This window comes from Salmo salar, chromosome ssa27 (assembly GCF_905237065.1).
Source record: "Salmo salar chromosome ssa27, Ssal_v3.1, whole genome shotgun sequence".
Taxonomy (NCBI): Eukaryota; Metazoa; Chordata; class Actinopteri; order Salmoniformes; family Salmonidae; genus Salmo; species Salmo salar.
In genome coordinates, this window is record NC_059468.1 from 10491374 (window position 1) to 10498690 (window position 7317).

Sequence of the window (7317 nt, forward strand, 5' to 3'; positions counted from 1 at the left end):
GTCTAGTTAATGAGGATATTGAGTGATTTTGTTTGTGGGTAAAATGAAGAGAGAAGTAGTTCATGTCTAGTTAATGAGGATATTGAGTGATTTTGTTTGTGGGTAAAATGAAGAGAGAAGTAGTTCATGTCTAGTTAATGAGGATATTGAGTGATTTTGTTTGTGGGTAAAATGAAGAGAGAAGTAGTTCATGTCTAGTTAATGAGGATATTGAGTGATTTTGTTTGTGGGTAAAATGAAGAGAGAAGTAGTTCATGTCTAGTTAATGAGGATATTGAGTGATTTTGTTTGTGGGTAAAATGAAGAGAGAAGTAGTTCATGTCTAGTTAATGAGGATATTGAGTGATTTTGTTTGTGGGTAAAATGAAGAGAGAAGTAGTTCATGTCTAGTTAATGAGGATATTGAGTGATTTTGTTTGTGGGTAAAATGAAGAGAGAAGTAGTTCATGTCTAGTTAATGAGGATATTGAGTGATTTTGTTTGTGGGTAAAATGAAGAGAGAAGTAGTTCATGTCTAGTTAATGAGGATATTGAGTGATTTTGTTTGTGGGTAAAATGAAGAGAGAAGTAGTTCATGTCTAGTTAATGAGGATATTGAGTGATTTTGTTTGTAGGTAAAATGAAGAGAGAAGTAGTTCATGTCTAGTTAATGAGGATATTGAGTGATTTTGTTTGTGGGTAAAATGAAGAGAGAAGTAGTTCATGTCTAGTTAATGAGGATATTGAGTGATTTTGTTTGTGGGTAAAATGAAGAGAGAAGTAGTTCATGTCTAGTTAATGAGGATATTGAGTGATTTTGTTTGTGGGTAAAATGAAGAGAGAAGTAGTTCATGTCTAGTTAATGAGGATATTGAGTGATTTTGTTTGTGGGTAAAATGAAGAGAGAAGTAGTTCATGTCTAGTTAATGAGGATATTGAGTGATTTTGTTTGTGGGTAAAAATGAAGAGAGAAGTAGTTCATGTCTAGTTAATGAGGATATTGAGTGATTTTGTTTGTGGGTAAAATGAAGAGAGAAGTAGTTCATGTCTAGTTAATGAGGATATTGAGTGATTTTGTTTGTGGGTAAAATGAAGAGAGAAGTAGTTCATGTCTAGTTAATGAGGATATTGAGTGATTTTGTTTGTGGGTAAAATGAAGAGAGAAGTAGTTCATGTCTAGTTAATGAGGATATTGAGTGATTTTGTTTGTGGGTAAAATGAAGAGAGAAGTAGTTCATGTCTAGTTAATGAGGATATTGAGTGATTTTGTTTGTGGGTAAAATGAAGAGAGAAGTAGTTCATGTCTAGTTAATGAGGATATTGAGTGATTTTGTTTGTGGGTAAAATGAAGAGAGAAGTAGTTCATGTCTAGTTAATGAGGATATTGAGTGATTTTGTTTGTGGGTAAAATGAAGAGAGAAGTAGTTCATGTCTAGTTAATGAGGATATTGAGTGATTTTGTTTGTGGGTAAAATGAAGAGAGAAGTAGTTCATGTCTAGTTAATGAGGATATTGAGTGATTTTGTTTGTGGGTAAAATGAAGAGAGAAGTAGTTCATGTCTAGTTAATGAGGATATTGAGTGATTTTGTTTGTGGGTAAAATGAAGAGAGAAGTAGTTCATGTCTAGTTAATGAGGATATTGAGTGATTTTGTTTGTGGGTAAAATGAAGAGAGAAGTAGTTCATGTCTAGTTAATGAGGATATTGAGTGATTTTGTTTGTGGGTAAAATGAAGAGAGAAGTAGTTCATGTCTAGTTAATGAGGATATTGAGTGATTTTGTTTGTGGGTAAAATGAAGAGAGAAGTAGTTCATGTCTAGTTAATGAGGATATTGAGTGATTTTGTTTGTGGGTAAAATGAAGAGAGAAGTAGTTCATGTCTAGTTAATGAGGATATTGAGTGATTTTGTTTGTGGGTAAAATGAAGAGAGAAGTAGTTCATGTCTAGTTAATGAGGATATTGAGTGATTTTGTTTGTGGGTAAAATGAAGAGAGAAGTAGTTCATGTCTAGTTAATGAGGATATTGAGTGATTTTGTTTGTGGGTAAAATGAAGAGAGAAGTAGTTCATGTCTAGTTAATGAGGATATTGAGTGATTTTGTTTGTGGGTAAAATGAAGAGAGAAGTAGTTCATGTCTAGTTAATGAGGATATTGAGTGATTTTGTTTGTGGGTAAAATGAAGAGAGAAGTAGTTCATGTCTAGTTAATGAGGATATTGAGTGATTTTGTTTGTGGGTAAAATGAAGAGAGAAGTAGTTCATGTCTAGTTAATGAGGATATTGAGTGATTTTGTTTGTGGGTAAAATGAAGAGAGAAGTAGTTCATGTCTAGTTAATGAGGATATTGAGTGATTTTGTTTGTGGGTAAAATGAAGAGAGAAGTAGTTCATGTCTAGTTAATGAGGATATTGAGTGATTTTGTTTGTGGGTAAAATGAAGAGAGAAGTAGTTCATGTCTAGTTAATGAGGATATTGAGTGATTTTGTTTGTGGGTAAAATGAAGAGAGAAGTAGTTCATGTCTAGTTAATGAGGATATTGAGTGATTTTGTTTGTGGGTAAAATGAAGAGAGAAGTAGTTCATGTCTAGTTAATGAGGATATTGAGTGATTTTGTTTGTGGGTAAAATGAAGAGAGAAGTAGTTCATGTCTAGTTAATGAGGATATTGAGTGATTTTGTTTGTGGGTAAAATGAAGAGAGAAGTAGTTCATGTCTAGTTAATGAGGATATTGAGTGATTTTGTTTGTGGGTAAAATGAAGAGAGAAGTAGTTCATGTCTAGTTAATGAGGATATTGAGTGATTTTGTTTGTGGGTAAAATGAAGAGAGAAGTAGTTCATGTCTAGTTAATGAGGATATTGAGTGATTTTGTTTGTGGGTAAAATGAAGAGAGAAGTAGTTCATGTCTAGTTAATGAGGATATTGAGTGATTTTGTTTGTGGGTAAAATGAAGAGAGAAGTAGTTCATGTCTAGTTAATGAGGATATTGAGTGATTTTGTTTGTGGGTAAAATGAAGAGAGAAGTAGTTCATGTCTAGTTAATGAGGATATTGAGTGATTTTGTTTGTGGGTAAAATGAAGAGAGAAGTAGTTCATGTCTAGTTAATGAGGATATTGAGTGATTTTGTTTGTAGGTAAAATGAAGAGAGAAGTAGTTCATGTCTAGTTAATGAGGATATTGAGTGATTTTGTTTGTGGGTAAAATGAAGAGAGAAGTAGTTCATGTCTAGTTAATGAGGATATTGAGTGATTTTGTTTGTAGGTAAAATGAAGAGAGAAGTAGTTCATGTCTAGTTAATGAGGATATTGAGTGATTTTGTTTGTGGGTAAAATGAAGAGAGAAGTAGTTCATGTCTAGTTAATGAGGATATTGAGTGATTTTGTTTGTGGGTAAAATGAAGAGAGAAGTAGTTCATGTCTAGTTAATGAGGATATTGAGTGATTTTGTTTGTGGGTAAAATGAAGAGAGAAGTAGTTCATGTCTAGTTAATGAGGATATTGAGTGATTTTGTTTGTGGGTAAAATGAAGAGAGAAGTAGTTCATGTCTAGTTAATGAGGATATTGAGTGATTTTGTTTGTGGGTAAAATGAAGAGAGAAGTAGTTCATGTCTAGTTAATGAGGATATTGAGTGATTTTGTTTGTGGGTAAAATGAAGAGAGAAGTAGTTCATGTCTAGTTAATGAGGATATTGAGTGATTTTGTTTGTAGGTAAAATGAAGAGAGAAGTAGTTCATGTCTAGTTAATGAGGATATTGAGTGATTTTGTTTGTGGGTAAAATGAAGAGAGAAGTAGTTCATGTCTAGTTAATGAGGATATTGAGTGATTTTGTTTGTGGGTAAAATGAAGAGAGAAGTAGTTCATGTCTAGTTAATGAGGATATTGAGTGATTTTGTTTGTGGGTAAAATGAAGAGAGAAGTAGTTCATGTCTAGTTAATGAGGATATTGAGTGATTTTGTTTGTGGGTAAAATGAAGAGAGAAGTAGTTCATGTCTAGTTAATGAGGATATTGAGTGATTTTGTTTGTAGGTAAAATGAAGAGAGAAGTAGTTCATGTCTAGTTAATGAGGATATTGAGTGATTTTGTTTGTAGGTAAAATGAAGAGAGAAGTAGTTCATGTCTAGTTAATGAGGATATTGAGTGATTTTGTTTGTAGGTAAAATGAAGAGAGAAGTAGTTCATGTCTAGTTAATGAGGATATTGCTGTACCATCAGGTTGTTAAAAGAACTCCAGCACAGAGAAGAGAAAAGGAGCCTTGAATAATGAAACGATAAATAAACCGCAACATGTCGGCTAAAGCAACTGAATTCAACTGTTATTAATCTTGGCTTTACTAAAGACTTTTAAACCATTTTTTGTTAGAATAGACCATATGGGATTGATTCTAATTTGTTAGTAAGTTATTCTTGTGTTTGTTGCGTTTCCGCTGTTAGAAATGGTCAGAGAAAAGATGATTCAGGCGCACTGTAATAAGCAGGCAGAGCTTGCTCCTCCTACCCTCCCTGATCTCCGTCTTCACGTCATTATCATTAGTAGATAAACATCCATTAAACATCATTAAACAACCATTAATACATTTCAAGTCCCTAAAAATAGAATAGTCTATTGTCCTGCTAATAGCCCGTCATGGGTGGATGGATTGTTGACTCTGCCTGTCGGAGGTGGAGTTCCAGAGCTCGCTGGTGTGCCTGGCATGGATTGTGACTCCCATCTCGTTCCTCGCCCTCTTCAACGCCTCATTCTCCGCCTGGCTCTCCGTCAGTACCGCCTGGCTCTGGACCAATGCATCAGCTGTCGCTCGTATCTCTGCCCTCAGAGAATGTTTCTCTTTCTGCTGGTCTGCCTTCAGTGACTCCATCTCCGTCTTCAAAGTTTGAATCTGATCCGTGAGCACCTTCATCAGAGGAGCGGAATGGTACCGCCCAGAGCCCCCATCCATTACAGTGGGCTATGATAGAAACAGCAGGTAAATGATGAATTACAAGTGACTCCTACACACAAATGCTGAGTACAGAAACACATTTTAACACTCTAGCAAAACGCATCTCTTTGTTGGGAACCATGCGTTTTTCCGGGTGTGCCCCGTTGTCCAGCCCTTTGTCCACTGATCTCCACGGATGGTTGTCGGCATGGTTGTATGCTCTGCAAACACACGTTCACGTTTTCAGTGCACAATTATCGATTTTATTACACAGTATGCCTACACATTGATGGGCTATTTTCTTGTATAGAAAATGCACTGAAACCAAAATACCTTTAGTTTCAGTGATCCTCTCAGCCCCGTCTCGTTTTCAAGTCCTCTGGTGGTTCCAGTCCTAACCCTGGAGCGGGTAGCACCATAGAAAGAAGCTGGTGGTTCCAGTCCTAACCCTGGAACGGGTAGCACCATAGAAAGAAGCTGGTGGTTACAGTCCTAACCCTGGAACGGGTAGCACCATAGAAAGAAGCTGGTGGTTCCAGTCCTAACCCTGGAACGGGTAGCACCATAGAAAGAAGCTGGTGGTTCCAGTCCTAACCCTGGAACGGGTAGCACCATAGAAAGAAGCTGGTGGTTACAGTCCTAACCCTGGAACGGGTAGCACCATAGAAAGAAGCTGGTGGTTACAGTCCTAACCCTGGAGCGGGTAGCACCATAGAAAGAAGCTGGTGGTTACAGTCCTAACCCTGGAACGGGTAGCACCATAGAAAGAAGCTGGTGGTTCCAGTCCTAACCCTGGAACGGGTAGCACCATAGAAAGAAGCTGGTGGTTACAGTCCTAACCCTGGAACGGGTAGCACCATAGAAAGAAGCTGGTGGTTACAGTCCTAACCCTGGAACGGGTAGCACCATAGAAAGAAGCTGGCTCGCTGAAAACTATGTCCATTCGGGCTGTTCTCTTTGGTCTCAATGAAACAATTCTGAGATAAACAGATGCTTTTTGAATGGTAACTGTGTTAAGGGCGGAGTTTGAGGCGGGGTGAGGAGTCCTGGAAAGGTGTGACTCCAGGTTACAATAGGCCATCAGTCTACAGCAGACCTCCCACTGTCCTCACTGGGATTATGCAGTAACACATAATGTAGCATCAGGACCAGGATCTCTATTCAGTTAAGTCAGCAGGGCTTTCAGGAGGAATGGAAACGTTTCCAAAATACTATTAGACTTGGGGGGGATTACGGTCACGGACAGTGATCTTCTCACAAACACTATCGTCAGACTCCTGTGTTACATAGTCCAGTTACAGCTTCTTCTGACAAAGTAGAAACCAAAAAAATGTGTCTTTTTTTTTGAGTGTGAGCGCGGGACAGAGGAAGAGCGATTCTTACGCTGTTGTTTTAAATTCAATCACTCTCTTCTTCTTCCTCCTCATCATTCAGTTCATTCAAATTCAATTGGAATACATTTTGTCTCTCCCGTTCAACAACTCCAAATCGCTTCTGCGTGTGCTCCAAAGGGATAACTTTCACATAACATGATATAGGTTGGTGAAATAATCAACCCTCTACACACTCACCTGTCACCCTCAGGACCTGGGGATCACACCCACGTATAGCTCCAGCAGGCTGACGTTAGAGCCTATTCCCCTGAGAGAGAGTGAAAGAAGACCCGGCTCTACGTATTTGACTAGTTTGTGACTCACTGACTCCGTCCCCCGGTTAGAGGGGACTAGGGGACAGCCGAGGGTGACGGGGGAGTGTGTAGAGAGTTCCCCTGAGAGGCCTGATCAGCTCCAGCAGCAGATCCCACAGGGAGTCACGGGAACTACATCCACACACAGGAGAACATGAACGTGGGGATGAAAAGTGGGAAAGGTAGTGGTTCTGTAATGGACAGAAACAGAGGGAATGAATACACACATACCCAATGACTACAGCAGGGCACAAAGGCACAGATACAGAATGTTCCAGAATACAGCAGTAATGACTGTATAGATTACATATGCCACCTGCAGAGTATTACACCACACAGTAAACTCAGAGGGGCCACATGCAATAGACAACAGTAGTAACGAACTATGAAGAACAATATACACACGTCACACAACTCACTTTGGGCAGCACTCCAACCCTTCCAGAGAAATGAGTGAGTCCAGTTGTTGACGGGCAGAGACAGAGATGTTGCTCTCTGCCACTGCTTGAGGGAGACTGACAGTATTGTTAGAGACAGAGATGTTGCTCTCTGCCACTGCTTGAGGGAGACTGACAGTATTGTTAGAGACAGAGATGTTGCTCTCTGCCACTGCTTGAGGGAGACTGACAGTATTGTTAGAGACAGAGATGTTGCTCTCTGCCACTGCTTGAGGGAGACTGACAGTATTGTTAGAGACAGAGATGTTGCTCTCTGCCACTGCTTGAGGGA